The sequence below is a fragment of the Anomaloglossus baeobatrachus genome, chromosome 1 (assembly GCF_048569485.1).
Source record: "Anomaloglossus baeobatrachus isolate aAnoBae1 chromosome 1, aAnoBae1.hap1, whole genome shotgun sequence".
In the NCBI taxonomy this organism is placed as follows: Eukaryota; Metazoa; Chordata; class Amphibia; order Anura; family Aromobatidae; genus Anomaloglossus; species Anomaloglossus baeobatrachus.
This window is the reverse complement of record NC_134353.1, coordinates 571,012,695-571,028,691: the sequence shown is the minus strand read 5'-3', so window position 1 is coordinate 571,028,691 and position 15,997 is coordinate 571,012,695. Positions and strand designations below refer to the sequence as shown.

Below are 15,997 nucleotides of genomic sequence, written 5' to 3'. Positions count from 1 at the left end.
AGCTACAAAGAGAAAAAAACCTTTCATTTTCTCCCAGCAGCCATCTTCCAGTTAGCCAGCCGAACATGAAAAAAAAATCTCATTTGTCTGCAGATTATTACCTAGTCTGCAAGTAATTTAAAGTTTTTTTTGCTGAGGTGTTCTCTTTTAAGTTAAAGGGAACCTGTCACCAGATTTGGCGACTATAAGCTGCTGCCACCACCACTGAGCTCTCATATACAGCATTCCAGAATACTGTTTATAAGTGCCCAGGCAGCTGTCTAGAATGTAAAAAACACTTATATAAAACTCACCTAATGTGTGGTCCGATCCGATGGGAGTTGCTGGTCTCCGATCCGGTGCCTCCTTCCTCTGAGGCCCGTGTGCATGACGCGTCCTACAGCATTGAGGACCTGCGCAGGTGCACTTTCATCTGTCCTGCTCAGGGCAGATAAAAGTATTGTAGTACGCCTACACAGGCGGTCTTTAAGCGTTCCTTGCACGTACGCATTACAGTACTTTGATCTGCCCTTAGCAGGGCAGATCAAAATATGCCTGCACAGGACTGCAATGTTGGCTTGTGTGGATGACATAGACGCGTCATCCACAATGGGCTTGGAAGAAGGAGGATGGAGATTGCAGCAGAGAGGAGGCAACGGACTGGAGAGCAGCGACACCCATTGGACTAGACCTCCTCCCCTAGGTGAGTATTATAAAAGTGTTTTTACATTGTACAGCGCATCCTGGGCTCTAATATACAGCGTTCTGGAATGCTGTACATATGGGCTTACTGGTGGTGGCCGCTGCTTATAGTCGCCAAATTTGGTGACAGGTTCCCTTTAACGTCAATCTTGTTAAATTGGAAAGGATTTGTCCTCAATATAATGCATTGTTTTATTGATCTATTTTTTTCCATGTTGTTTCATGTCCTATTCTGCTCCTATAGATTATTATTTTACTTTGTTATAGTAGCTTGATCTTGGCAACATTTTTTTTTTTTTTTTTGCATTGAAAAACTACATTTCCAATCCCCAGTTGTCATGCTGTGTAAGGCCTCATTCACACATCGGTATTTTTTATCAGTGTATGCATGCAAAACCCGAGAGTGGAACTAAAGCCTGCTTTACACCATACGATTAATTAATTCAATTTGTTGAACGTGTTGCACAAACGATTATTTGCTGTCACACGTACTTACCCTGCCATACGACCTCGATGTGGGCGGTGAACATCCACTTCCTGGAGTGGGAGGGACGTTCGGCGTCACAGCGACGTCACGCTGCAGCCGGCCAATAGATGCAGAGGGGCGGAGATGAACGGGACGTAAACATCCCGCCCACCTCCTTCCTTCCGCATAGCCGGCTGGGAGCCGCGGTAGGCGGGTAAGATCTGTTCATCGGTCCCGGGGTGTCACACACTGCGATGTGCGCTACCCCGGGTACGATGAACAATCTGACATTCAATTTTTAGGAATTGAACGACCTGCATGCGATGACCGTTTTACCGTTCAGTCACAATCGCACGTAGCTGTTACATGCTACAATGTAACTTACGATGCCGGATGTGCGTTACTTACGACGTGACCCCGCCGACACATCGTAAGATACATTGCAGCGTGCAAAGCGCCCTTTACAGAGTTTAATTGAAAGATTGATACCTGTTCTGTGTTTTGGAGACGCTCCTGGTTTTTGCATGCAAATACTGATGAAACATTGATCAAAAATTCGGATGTATGAAAGAGGCCTTAAATGTAAAGAAAACAAGAATGCAGTAATTAGAAATATTTTATTCATAACAGGGCATACAACATATCAGAAGTTGAAAGCTAAAAACATTTCCATTTAATTAAAAAAAAAATTAGTTTAGAAATTCATGGCAGCAACACATATAAAAAAAAGTTGGGACAGGGTCTTGTTCATCATTGTGTAGCATCCCCTCTTCTCTTTACAGCAGTCTGTGAATGTCTGGAAAGTGAAGAGACCAATTGCTGGAGTTTAGGGCGAGTAATTATTTCCCATTCTTTTCTGCTAAACAGTCCTGGCTCGTCTTTGCCAGGTTTTTCATTTTGTAATGCGCCAAATGTTTTCTATTGGTGATTGTTCTGGACTGCAGGCTCATCACCTGAACTCTTCTTCTGTGAAGCCATGCTGTGATGATGGATGCTGTATGTGGTTTACTATTGTCTTGCTGAAATATGCAATGCTTACCCTGAAATAGAGATTATCTGGATGGGAGAATATGTTGTTCTAAACCTTCTGTATAATGCTCAGCAAATCAAGATGTGTAAGCTGCCCATGCCATAGGCACAAAAGTAACCCCATACCATCAGACATGCAAGCTTTTGGACTGTGCACTGATAAGCTATATGGTTCCTCTCCTCGAGTCCACAAGACATGTTGACCGTGGTTTTCTTGCAGAATTTCACATTTAGATTTCGTTGACCACAGAACAGTTTCTCGTATTGCTTTAGTCCATATTAAATGAGCTTTGGCCCAGAGAAGATGGCAGCGTTTCTGACTTGTGTTGATATATGGAGGCTTCATTACACGATACAGTTTTAATTTGATATGAAGGATTTCACACCGAACTGTTTATGTACAGCTTTTAATGGCTTGAGAAAGGTCCTGTGTTGGCCAAAGCGTTGCTCTTCTTCATTTCCTTTCAGGTATGCTAGGACCAGTAAGTTGTTTTTTTTTTTTTTTTTTTTTTTTTTTTTTTCTTTTGTTCCCTGACTAGAGGAGTCTTGGTGCCTTGGATACTACGACATTCACACTGAACTTTGTTCACAAGCAATTATTTCTGGAAGTTTTCCGATGTGTATATGCAGTGATTTGAACATCCGACTAATGCCTGTTTTTAATGCAGGTAATGGAAACTCCGGCACACTCACTATCACCCTTGGAGACACAGAAAGTCAGAGACATGTAGCTGATATCAAAATCCTTTTCTTTTTATTTTGTGGTGAAAAACGTGTGACAAAAAAGTGCTGTACAATAGTCTATTGAGTGTGCCGGAGTTTCCATTACTTGACTTATTTTTCTCCAGAGCACCCACGAGAGGTGATGCAAGGTTTTCTTTATAACTGTTTTTAATGCAGTGCCGCCTTACGGCCTATAGATTTTTTTTTTTTTTTTTGCATCCATCCAGTATTAATTGTCTGCCTTGTGCCTTATATTTTTCCAGAATCTCTGAATCTTTTGGTATTATGTATTCTACTGTACTGTAGATGTTATGGTCAATGTCTTTGCAATTTTACATTGAGTTGAACCTTTTTTATAAAATTGTTCCACAATTTTTAGGAGCAATTCTGCTCAGATTTGGTGACCTCTGACCATCTTTGTCTGAGAAACTCTGCCTTTCTAACGTGCTCGTTTTATACACCCTCATGTGATTTAGTTCAAAATTGACAATCCAGTTGTTTTTCAATATAGGCTCTGTGCGCACTTGCCGTTTTTTGCCGCGGATTTCCTGCGGTTTTGCTGCATGTTTCGCTGCATGTTATGTTCATAACATCTCTGCAGTGATTCACCAGCAAAACCTATGGGGAAAAAAAAATGCTGTGCGCACTATGCAGATTTTTTTTTTTTTCAAATTCTTTATTTTAAAGACCGACTCGAGAACATACAAAGTAACACCTGCTCCACAAAGAACAGAATAACAGATTTCAAATATTTAACATTGACATGTAGCCCACCCTTCCGCACCCCTGTACATATCTAGTCACTGCAACTGCTCGAGTCAGGCCCAATTTAATCCTTTTATGAACCAACCCAACAAGGGTAGAATACAGAACATAGAGAGAGCAAAGCCCGAAAAGAGTTTAGAACAGGTTAAGAGAAAGAGGTAGAAAGGGGAATAGGGGGGAGGGGAGAATAGGGGAAGATAGGGGACAAAGAAGTGAGAAGAAGGGAAAGCGAGAGAAGAAAAAAGAGGAAAGGGGAGAGGAGAGAGAGAAAAAAAAAAAAGGGGGGGGGTGGGGGAGAGAGTGTTTCCCCAGAGCCTCACAGCAGCTGTGGAACAGAGAGTAATCTGGCGTATTCCGCCGAGTAAGTGAACTCCAACCATGGGAGCCAAGTCCTATGAAAATCTTCCTGTCTGTCATTGAGAGAGGATGTCAGGTCCTCCATGTGCCTTAGGTCGTTAACACTTGAAACCCACTGTGCCAGTGTGGGGGGGGTAGAAGACTTCCAGCCAAGGGGGATACAAGACCTGGCAGCCATTACCAGAAATCTAAGCAAAGAGCGCTTGTATCTAGGAGCCGAGAGTTCCGAAAGCTGTAAGATAAACAGTTCCGGACCCAATGTCTCAACCGTGCCGGTCACCAGTCTAATTACCTCCCTCACTTCTGACCAAAACCGTTGCAAGGAAGGGCAGGACCAAAAGATGTGCACGTAATCACCCTCCCCCGAGCCACACCTCCAGCAAACTGGGTCGACTGAGGGGAATATCCTATGAAGTCTGGTCGGGACTCTATACCACCTAGTCAGCAGTTTGAAGTTGGCCTCCAACAGTCTGGAACTGATCGAGGTTTTATGTGCCATCATTAGGATGTTGTTTCGTTGCGTGTCAGATAGAGCCGTCCCAAGGTCCCTTTCCCACTGCCGCAAATAGACCGGGGTGGGCAAATTGTATGCCAGGGAAAGTGAGTGCCGCAGGGCCCCCTCTCCCAAGCACAATTTTTCGAATCTTGTGGGAGGCCCAGCATACCGGGCGAAGCAGGGAAGGGAGCTCATGAAATGCCTCAACTGCATGGCCCTCCATCTCCCCAGGGGGTCCGGAGGCAGGAGACCACATATATCCGAAAGAGATAGCCAGTCACCCTCCCCTCCCAGCTGGTAAGCTCTGAATCTGCCCCCCTGTACCCAGCTCCGAAAAACTGGGTCCGAGAGGCCAGGACAGAAATCCGGATCTCCTATAATTGGTGACATGGGTGAAGGCAACGGCAGGAGGAGGCGCCGAACCTCGCCCCTCGAACAGCATTCCAGAGTAGCGCCAATGGTGGGGTGAGATCTCAAAGTAGACGGGAAAAAGCTCACGACCCAAGGCATGGCCGGTAAATGTACCTCCGAGAAGCTCTGTTCCAGGGCGACCCATGGTTTCATCCTAGAGTGGCGGCACCAATCCAGAACCCTAACCATATGTGTGGCCCAGTAATATTTTTTCATATCAGGTATTCCCAGCCCTCCCCTACACTTAGGTCTACACAGTAGGGAACGGGAAAGTCTCGCCGGCTTATTCGCCCAGATAAATTTAGTATACAGTGAGGCCAATTCCTTGAAGAAAGAGCTCGGGATCTTAATTGGCAGGGCCTGGAAGAGGTATAGAAGTCGTGGTAATATATTCATCTTCAATATTGCACATCTCCCAAACCATGTGAAAAGACCCCTCGCCCAATTTGCGCAGTCTATTCTAATGGACTGCAGGAGAGGGAGATAGTTCAGCTTATATAGTTGGCTAGTGTCCGCTGCCAGCTGGACCCCCAGGTACCTCAGAGAGTGATTAGCCCACTTAAACCCGAACGCAGATTGTAGCGAAATAACATGATCTTGGGGGAGAGATACATTCATAGCCTCCGATTTTGACATGTTAATTCTAAAATTAGAAAGAGAGGAGTATGTTTCCAGCTCTCTCAGTAGATTGGGCAGGGAGACCCGAGGGTTGGTAATAAAGAAAAGTAAATCGTCCGCGTACGCCGCGATTTTGTAGGTGGAACCAGCAACCATAGGGCCGGAAATGTCAATGTTACCTCTAATTCGGCTAAGCAGGGGTTCCAGGGTCAGGATAAAGATCAGGGGTGAGAGGGGGCATCCCTGCCTTGTGCCGTTAAGAATGGAAAATCTATCTGAAAGGAGACCGTTCACCCTGACCGCGGCAGAGGGGTTACTATACAGAGAGCATATCCACCTGAGCATCATCCTCCCCAACCCAACCTCCCGCAGAACCTCCTCCATGAATATCCAATTGACTCTGTCGAACGCTTTTTCTGCGTCGGTCGACAGGAGCATCAGGGGCAACCCTTCCGAATTAGCCCTGTGGATTAAATTCAGCGCCTTAGTGGTGTTGTCCCTCGCTTCCCTTCCCATCATGAACCCAGCCTGGTCCGGGTGGACAATCCCCCCCAGCAATGGAGAGAGTCTCTCTGATAATATTCTGGTGAAGAGCTTCACGTCTGTGTTGAGGAGGGAGATGGGTCGGTAACTAGAACAAGAGGTAGGGTCTTTACCCTCTTTAGGGATGACTACTATATTAGCGGCCAGAGAGTCTCTCGGCAAGTGGACTTTTTCGGAGAGTGAGATATTGTTAAAGGCAGAGAGAAATGGGGGGAGCAGCATGGAGCCCATCTTTTTGTAGTAGAGCAGGGGGAAGCCATCTGGGCCAGGGGCCTTACCAGTGGGGGAATTTTTAATTGCAGCCCAGTACTCCTCCTCTGAGATGGGTCTTTCCAGGGCGTCCGCATCCTCCGGTTTAAGATGTTTCAAACCGGAGTTAGAAATGTACTTCTGGATACGCTGCCGTAGTTCCGTCCTGGCCCTCTCAGACCGCCCCCCATCTATTGAGTAGAGAGAGGAGTAGAAGTCTTTAAAGGCGGAGGCAATGTCTTTCGGAAGAGTGGCCCACCTGTCGCCAGAAATGTGCACTCTAGGAACATAGCCCCTCGCCCTCTGGGTCCGGAGGGCTCTAGCCAGGGTCCTGCCACTTTTATTGCCATATTCATAGAAATGCCGCCTGCACTTAGCTAGCACTCCCTTAGCCTTTTGATATAACAAGGACCTGAGTTCCTCCCTCTTCCTGGCCAGATTGGTGCCCACGTTCCCTCCCAGAGACCCCTTGTGTACTGCTTCCAACTCCCTTATGTCTGCTAGGAGAGATGTAACCTCAGCTTCCCGTTCCCTTTTCAGTCGGGCCCCATGTTTGATGAATAATCCCTTCACAACACATTTGTGAGCTTCTCACACAATGTTGGGGGACATCCCCTCCTCCCCCCTACAGTCAAAGTATTCCGTCAAGGCCTCCCTTATTTCTTGCATTGTCACAGGCTCATTGAGTAGCGAGGTGTTCAATATCCACTGACCCTGCCTCCCGATGGGACATCCAAGGGACAGAGTGACCGTGATCAGAGCGTAATCAGAGAAAGATATGCACTCAATTGAAGCATCCACCAGAGAGTGTAGGTCCCCATGTTTAATAAAAAAGAGGTCCAACCTAGAATAGCAGTCGTGCGCTGCAGAATAAAATGAAAAGTCTTTGTCTGATGGGTGCAGCAATCGCCAAGTGTCTATCAGTTGGTGGTCATGTAGTCCCCGTCTCATCTGGCGCAGCGTCATGTGTGGCATACCGGACACCCCTTTTGAACTGTCCCTCAACGGTTCCAACACTACGGTAAAGTCACCCCCGAGAACCAGAGTGCCCTCCGAGAATTCCTCTATCTTCTCAAGGTACCGCAGAAAGGTGGGACATTGGCCCGCATTAGGCAAGTATACTGCCACGAATGTGAATGTCTGAGTAGCAATGCGTCCCTTGAGCATCATAAGCCTATCCTGGTCGTCTGTCTGAGAGTCCAACAATTCCCAAGGGAGCGTACTGGACATGAGGATGCTCGTGCCCCTAGATCTAGGATCAGGGGAGGGTGAGTGGTGCACAATGGGGTACCTTCTGTCCGAGAGTCTGTAAGGTTTAGCTTCACAGTAATGTGTCTCTTGGAGGAAGGCTACCTGGATTCGGTTTTTCCAGAGAAGGTTCAGTAGGATGGACCGTTTCTCCGGGCTATGAAGGCCTTTGACATTCAGTGAGCCCACCCGCAGTTCGGCCTGCCTCTGTTTCGCCATTCTCTGTCGCGAGACCCTAGAGGAACAAACCAAGAAAGAAGAGGGGAAGAAAAAAAAAAAAAAGGGGGGGGAGGGAAAGCTGGTAAAAAGAGAGGAGGGGAAGAAAAAGTATTGACAAGGGAGGAAGTAGCAGAGACCCTTTAGCAGGGGGAAGAGAGAGAGGCAAGAAGTTCAGAGAAGAGAACAAGAAAGTGGAAAAGCAGCAGGACTGCCGCTCGCAGTACCAGGGACCAGCCCAGGGACTACTAAGGAAAAGATAGGGACAAGAACTGACATGCGGCCAGAGCGCAGACCCGCGCCCCTCTTATTAGCACTAAATGACCCCTCTCCCCGACGGAGAGGGAGGGTCAGCCGATTAACCACCCACACACCCCACCACCCAGGATGAACGCAGTAAAGAAAAACATTCCCCCCCCCCCACTCCCAATCCCAAACTAGACATTGCCATAGAAATAGGATTTTCAAAAACTTAAGTCAATAAACTATGTCCAGGAAAACTAGCCCAAGGCCAGGACTCCTGCTTAGGGGTCGTAGAGACGTAAGAGAGCCTCCCAGCTCCCAGTTCTCTGACTCCGTCTCCCATCGAAAGCACCTCCGTCTCACATCTTGGTCCACTCCTTCCTCCCAGCAGCACCCGGTACATGCCATGCCCCTCAAGGATCACCGCTTTGAGTAGGACGGGTGCCTCTCTTCCTCCTCCGCAGCCCCGGGGGTGCCTGGGGTTCCCACTCCAACCAGTCCGGAATTGAGCAGTCTGGTATTCCCAGGAAGGCAAAAAGATTCGGAAGCTCTGAGTGCCTCCTCAGCAAGAACACGGAGTCCCCCTTGCGTACTATCAAATGGAAGGGATGGCCCCATCTATATGAGGCGTTCACTTCTTTGATGCCAAGCAGGAGAGGATGAAGCAGGCGTCTCATATATAATGTACGGCTGGAGACATCAGGAAATAACTTCACCATGGCCCCATCCATCTCCACCGGTCCGTATGACCAAGCTCCCTGTAGGATCCTTTCTCTGTCTCCATAATAATGCAAACGACATAGTAATCTCTAGAGGGGGGGACGGATCTAGGGCCCGGCCTTGCGACTCTGTGAATTCTGTCGAAGAGGTAGGTAGCCTCCGAGGGACGATCAGTGACCCGGTTGAAGATGTTTAAGACTTAAGTACGCAGGAGTTCCTGGGGCCAGTCCTCCGGTATACCCTTCAGCCTGATATTATTTCTTCTGCCTCTGTTCTCTTGGTCATCCAAGAGCAGGGCAAGGTCTCTGATGCGGGCATTGGATGACTCACAGTCTCTCTCAATCCTCTCCATTCTGCTCTCCAGGGACTCCTGAGCCTGCTCTGTGGCCTCAATTCTGTCCTCCAGTACCACCATTTCCTCCCTCAGGGCAGACAGCGCCATCTGCTGGGAGGATTCAATTCTAGCCACAACGTCCTCCAGATCTTTCTTGCTGGGGAGGGCCAAAATAAGTTCTCTTAGGGCTTGTATGTCCCCCTGTGGGGGGCCAGAGTGCAGGTTGTTTAATATAGCCTGAGGCTCCGTGTGCCCCGGGGACGGGGGGGTCCCCTGTGTGCAGAGCATGTCGGGTATACCCGGGTTTGGTGATCCACCCAGGGCCCCCTCACTATCCCCAGCAGCGTGCTGTGAGGCAGGCTGAGCAGCCTCCCCCCTCCTCCAGTCCTCTGTACCTGGGCCCGCTCCGTCCAGTCTCACCGCCGACTCTGTCCTCCGTTTCTCTCCACCGCTGATCCCCTGCACTGCTTCACAGGCTGTGGGAGAGTGCCGAGCGGCACCTGGGGAATCCCCCGCTGGAGGACGCCACGCGCCCGCCGGCGCCATCTTGCTCCGGGCCGCTTGCGGAGGTTCAGAGCCCGGCGCCGTCAGGAACTTTGTGAGGCTCCCCTGGGGTCTCTGACTCGTCACCGGGGAGGCAGAAGCTGGCGCTGCCCCCGGTCTCTTCTTGGGGGCCATCCTGGGTAAGTGGGGGCTGCAGGAACTAGTAAAATTAGGCTGTGGGCGCAGGAGCTCTGGAATCCAGCGTCCTCACGCTTCCATGTCAGGACATGCCCCCCCACTATGCGGATTTTGACAGCTGCATGTTTTGCTGCGGGATTCCCGCAGCAAAAACAATTGCATGTCACTTCTTTTCTGCACGTCGCTGCGGGATTTCACTCCATTGACTGTAATGTAATCGTGAAATCCCGCAGGGAATAACGCAGGCAGCAAATTCTGTGCGGTTCACTGCGTTTTCCTGCATTATTCCCTCCGGTATTTCACGGTTTACATGCGGTAATGTACATCCATGCCTGTGGTTTGCAGGGAAGTGATGTCATTATGACAGGAAGAGGAAGCAAAGCAGAGAGTAAACACACACAGATCAGACATAGAACACACAAATTGCACTCACACACAGACATATAGAATACACATAGAATACACATAGAAAGCAAACGGACATATGGAAAAAAAAAACACGTGGGCTCTGCTGTATTTTTACCGTCCAGCTGAGGTAAGCACACAGCGGCGGCCCGGTATTCTCAGGCTGGGGAGGGCGAGGGACAGGGTTAATGCCCCCCTCTTCCTGCAGCCGAGAATATCAGCCCACAGCTGCCCCGGGACTGTTGCATGCATTATGCGGCAGTACCAGAGTGTCCCCGGCTCTCCATATGCCGTGATGCGGTGGCTATCCAGGTAATAATGAGTTAAATGACAGCGGATCGCCGCCACTAAGTCCAGGCTTGATCATGGCAGCGTCTATGAGACAGCTGCCATGATCAACCCGTAAGTAAAGTGAATAAGCACACACCGAAAAATCCTTTATTTTAAATAAAACACAAAAAAGCCCTTGGTTCACCGTTTTATTAACCCCTCCCAAAACAAAATTCACGTCCTGCGATGCTGCATCCACCCGCTACTGACACACAGCGCTGAATGCAGCCTCGCAGCGAGACAGCAGAGAGGTAATTATCCGTCATTTCTCACGGCCGGTAATGTGAACTCGCATTACCGCTCGGGAGAAATGCAGCGTGTGCTCACAGGGACTCTATCTATCCCTCTATCTATTCTTCTATCTGTCTATTTATCTGTCTGCTATCTATCTCAGAAGGAAATTACTTTTTTTTTTTTTTTTTTTTTTTTTCAATGTGCTTTAATGCATTGAATGCATTAAAGCACATATACCAACCCGCATTAGGCAAAACCGCGGCAATACTGCAAACAATACCGCGGTAAAACCGCAGCAAACAGCGGCAAACCGCATGCGGTTTTCGGGTGCGGTTTGCCACGTTTTTTTACCGCGGGTGCGGTAATCTTTCAGACCCTGCAGAATTTTCTTAAGAAAATTCCGTTTTCCAGTGCGCACAGGGCCTAATACCAGTTATTTTCCAGCCTTTAGTAACTCTGTCCCAACTTTTTGGAGAAATGTTGCTGCCATCAGGTTCTAGATGAGTCAGTTTGTTTCATATGAAATGGAAAATGTCTAACTTTCACCTCCTGATCTATTTTCTGTTGTGAATAAAATATAGTATACGAGATTTATTGCATTCTGTTTTTCTTAACGTATTACACAGCACCCCAACTGTTTTGCCACCGGAGTTGTAGAATCCTAAAGAACCATGATATGTAGTGACTTTGTTGTGAAGATTTGCTGTAACTATACACGGTTTATATAAAGATGGGTTGGCTACTGTTTTTTAGACAAACTTCTTGACATCAAAATCGGCTTAGTACCCATCAGACCACACAGTTGAAATTTATGCTCACTTTGCCTCAGTTAGGCGCTGCTCACATCAGCGGTATTTTGCCGCAAAACCGGATCCGTCACAAATGCGTTTCAGTTCCATTAATTTCCAATGGAATCGCGGCAAGGTGCAGTCACATGAGGTTGCGTGCGTCATATACAACCGCATGTGACCGCATTTTGCCGCGATTCCATTGGAAATGAATTGAACTGAAAAGCATTTGTGACGGATCCGGTTTTGCGGCAAAAATACCGCTGATGTGAGCGGCGCCTTAACTAAACCTACTCTTTTTGGAAATCATTTTCTTTTATCCCTATTAAGTCAGTAGATCTGTTATTTTTTTTTAAATCCAGTTGTAGTAAATCTGTTGTTCTCTTCTAACCAAGCACAGGCTCTCGGTGCACCCTTAGCATGGCCAAGCAGTTCAGTGTACCTTCCTACATACTTAGGCTGCTTTCACACTACGTTTTTTTTAGCATGCGTCATCAATGTTTTTTTTGCTGCAAAAGCGGATCCTGTTTTTGCAGAGAAAAACGCATGTGTTATTTTGCAGTTTATGGGCGGGCATTGGAGTCATGTGATCGGGAGTGAGGGGAACTGAACGTGAGACTGGGAGCCGGCATCTGACAGCTGCGGAGGCTTGAAACCAAGGTAAACATCGGATATCTTGCTTGGATACCCGATATTTACCTTGGTTACGAGCGTCTGCAGCTGCTAGGAGCCGGGCTCCCTGCACACGTAACCAAGGTAAACATCGGGTATCCAAGCAAGTTACCCGATGTTTACTTTGGTTACGAGCCTCCACAGCTCTCAGGCGGGGGAGAGAGGGAGGGGGAGAGAGAGACTGATCACACCAGGCTGGTTTCTGGGCATGCTCAGTAGAGCAAGCAGGATCCTGTCTATCAGCATGCCAGCGTTCACATGCGTTTGCGTGCAGTATAGTCAGGATCCAGCAATTTGTAGTATTTGGACGCAGCTCAAAAAACGCTACAAGTAGCGTTTTTGAAAAAAGTTAAACTGCAAGTCGCTGGATCCTCACTATAACGCACACAAACGTAGGTGAACACATGTTGACGCGAGTCCATTGCAAATGCATTGAAATGAAAACGCATTTGCACTGGATCCGTTTTTTGCGGTTAAAAAAACGTTCAGAGGACGCATGTTAAAAAAAAAACAAAAACGTAGTGTGAAAGCAGCCTTAGCCTTCTAAAATGGCTTGTTTTCATAGTAGTACCTTCTCATGGCACATGTAGGGATCTTCAGCAGACCCTTGGTTGTCATGATAACCCATCAGCATCCAGCGATCTTGTTGCAGGGGGGCTGATGGAGGCTTGGAACAGTGGTCTGTACATGCACTAGTACAGGAGCAACTTTTTTTTTTTTTTTAAACTGTTTTGTATCCTTTTAAGTGTCAGTCATTTTCTTTTTCCACCTTTTGACTATTTGGGTTCTATTAAGGTTCATATCATAATTCACTCTTATTTGTAAGCATTTACAGGCAAATGAGAATTTGAAAAGAACGACTAATAAACCTTTCCTTTACACTATTTTACAGATTCTGTACTGTTTTTAGCTTAAACTAAAAAGTGTTAATGCGTCTTAACGACCCTTTTATTGGCAGGTCTCTCTTTCCCAGCACTGTATTTCTTTTTATGAGAATCTGTTTGCCCTTCTTCGGTGACTTTGGAAGTGACTCCAGTGGATTAATTGTAGACATAAACATAATACCACTCAATAATGTATTCAAAATTCTAGTGCTGAGAGCGTATAGAGAAAGTGATGGCAAAATCTCCAGTCTTGAGTTTAAGCTGTCAATATGACCTTAAGGTGAAATCATTGACTACTAATGCTGTATTTAGCTGGCTGAGGTGAAAGCTGTAATCAAGCTTGTTTTCTTGCTTTGTAATCTGCACGCTTCATATGTGAAGCACGGAGTTTCTTCCAACATGCTTAATGATAGTAAAGATGCTGCATCACATGGGAAATACAGCTACTCCTTAAATTGTTGGTTCAAAACAGTATGCTAAATTGCTCCAGTTGTTTTAAAAAGTTCATATTACTGTATACAAATGTATCAAATTGAATTTTTTTTTTTTAATTACTCTGCAGTATCTGGTTTGGTCATTGAATCCATTTATAAATAAGGATTAAAGGGAATCTGTCAACAGGTTTTTCCTACGTAATATGAGAGCAGTATAGCATAGGGGTGACTTTAGTGATGTGCCACTTAAGCCCCCGTCACATTTAGCGACTTACCAGCGATCCCGAAAACGATGCGACCTGATAAGGATCGCTGGTAAGTCGCTGGGAGGTCGCTGGTGAGATGTCACACAGTCAGGCCTTACCAACGATTCAGTAACAATACAGGTCATAGTAGCGACCTGTATAACGATCTCTTCTGTCATTGGGACCCTGTCACACAGTGTCAAACATAGCGATGTGTCCTGCCCAGCAGGACATCGCCTTTGAAGAAAATGGTCCAGGACATTAAGCAACGACCGGCGACCTCACAGCAGGGGCCAGGTTGTTGCTGGATGTTACACACAGCGACATCGCTAGCAAGATCGCTGTTGCGTCACCAAAACCGTGACTCAGCAGCGATGTCGCTAGCAATGTCGCTTAGTGACACGTGGCCTTTACTGAGCTGTGTGGTGTTTCAATAATTTTTGTTTTATCCGCAGGAGATTATCATTGCAGGATTAGGTGCCTACTGCCATGTAGTCTTTCTGCTCTGTGTAACCCTTCCCCCAACAGTGATTGGCAGCTTTTCTGTGTACTATACATTGTCAAAAAGCTATTAATCAGTGGTGGGGGCGAGGAGCTTTCAGAGAACTGGTAGATACGCAGCAGAGAAAATAGTGATGTTTATAATATCTGCAGTACAGTAAGTGTTGAAAAATAAATGGACGAAATTCGGCTCTCCTGGACGGTTGTAGGTGCCTAGATAAGATCATACTCCGTATATTATAGTATAAGAAACAATCCAGCACTCTGAGGTGAGTGAAATGCAATGCAGCGACAGCGATCACTTTTCCCTTCAGTGCGATGTTCTGAATCTATACATGTGGTCAGGGTACCTCTGTGAAAGTTTGATTAAGGTGTTTTACCGAAACGTCACAGTTGTTACACGTTCTCTACTGGACCACGAATAAATAAATTCACTGTCTTGCAGCATACTCTCCTCTGAGTGCCGGATTTTCTTTTATACTATAGTACAGTAAGTGCTACATCACTGGAATTGGGGTCTCTGCTCCTACAGCATGCTTCTCTCAGGTAACATAGTAAAAACATGCTGACAGATTACCTGACTGCTATTCTTAACTTAAGCTTCATATCCATGCATGCTCAGTTCAGCTGGGTGTGCGTGTGGCCTAAATAGGGATAGAGAAGTTAACCACTGCCAGCCATCGGTAGCAAAGAATTACTTAAGGATAGGGCATGGTGAAATTCAACATACTCAGGACCTGATTCATCAAAGCTTTCATGTCAGAAACGTGGCCCAAAACATTTGAAAGTCACAAAATGTAGGCGCAACCCGGCGTTGTCCTTGAATGTTGTGACTTTTGGTGTTTTCACACCAGATTCTGCTGTCTCCGACAGAATGGAAGCCGTAGGATTCCCTACGCCAGAAATGTCACTCATGTCAGGTTACAGTAGGATTTCTGGTGTGGCTCATGGAGGCGCACGCCACTCATTAGACCTCCAGATGCATGAAGTGGGGTGTACAGCTTTTCACTAGTCAGGAGTGTCTGAGTCCAGCACACCCCCTCATCAAAACTGGGGTGAATAACCAAAGTTATGATGAATTGGGCCCTTGGTGTTTATTCTCCCAAACTTGTGTGTTTTATATATGATTTTGTCAGAATTGGTTTTGGGAAGAAGTCATTTTCATTTTTTACTTTTTCACTTTACTTTTTCACTTTACTCAGTAAGTAGCCACATAATTGAGCCTCCTTCATGTGTCCGTGTTGCCAGTATATGTGGTATTCATGAAAAAAAACGGAACCATGATAATCTATGGTACTCTTCATATGTCCGTGTTTTTTTTTTTTGGCAGCACGGATTACTAGGACCAGTACAAGTCTAAAGGCCCATTTACACCCAAAGAAATCGCTAACGAGATATCGTCGGGGTCACGGTGTTGGTGACGGACATCCGGCCTCGTTAGCAATGTCGTTGTGTGTGACACCTTTTTGCGATCAGTAACTATCGCAAAAAGGTGTGAAATCATTAGTCGTGAACATGTCGTCCATTTTTAAAAAATCGTTCCTCGTTTGTAACGTAGCTTGTTTGTCATTCCTGCAGTAGCACACATCGCTACATGTGACACCGCAGGAAAGAGGAACATCATCGTACCTGCGGCCGCCGGCAATGAGGAAGGAGTGGGCGGGATGTTACGGCCGCTTATCTCCGCCCCTCCACTTCTATTGGGCGGCCGCTTAGTGACGCCA

General features: G+C 46.8%; 1 protein-coding gene across 1 annotated transcript in view; it reads left to right on the top strand.

Moving 5' to 3' along the window:
• KDM4C (lysine demethylase 4C) overlaps positions 1–15,997 on the top strand; it is a 480,711-nt gene that overhangs the window by 156,030 nt on the left and 308,684 nt on the right. The gene's annotated exons all lie outside the window — the stretch shown is intronic.